The following is a 559-nucleotide window of genomic DNA, read 5'->3' on the forward strand; positions in this document are numbered from 1 at the left end:
ACGTACATCAAAACAAGTGGCGCTAGGTAGCCCACAACGCTAACATGGCTTACCTTCGTATTTGTCTGGTCTAAACTGGTCTTCAATGGCATTAAAACAATAAAAACGATGCTGTAGTTAATCCATAGGTTAATATAAAAATGTGGCTGCGTCCCCTTTGAAATGTTCTGATAATCCATAAGCAATAAAACAGCTTTTCAGTTGCTTTATATCAGAGCAGGGATATTTCTCCCCTTTGCTGCAAGCTAACATACGCAGAGACGCCACCTTTTTTTTAACATGAGTGTGTGCAGGACGATTTCCCTTGGATTCTATTGGCTCTAACGGTCAGAAAGAGATGTCACATGTCAAAATCGAACAAGGGGGGCCAGAGATATGGAAAATCCACTCAAATGGCCCCAGAAGAGGTTTTTTTTGCTAAATCTGTCTATAAATGTCAAATATCACTTGTTTTGCATCAATCTTGATACAGGGTACTTATTATATGTTGTACTTTGGATTCCTAAAGCTTTTAGTCTACTAACCCATCATCCAAGGTTAGTTTTCACTATAAGTACAA

The sequence above is a fragment of the Notothenia coriiceps genome, unplaced genomic scaffold (assembly GCF_000735185.1).
Source record: "Notothenia coriiceps isolate Sejong01 unplaced genomic scaffold, NC01 NC01_scaffold00007715, whole genome shotgun sequence".
In the NCBI taxonomy this organism is placed as follows: domain Eukaryota; kingdom Metazoa; phylum Chordata; class Actinopteri; order Perciformes; family Nototheniidae; genus Notothenia; species Notothenia coriiceps.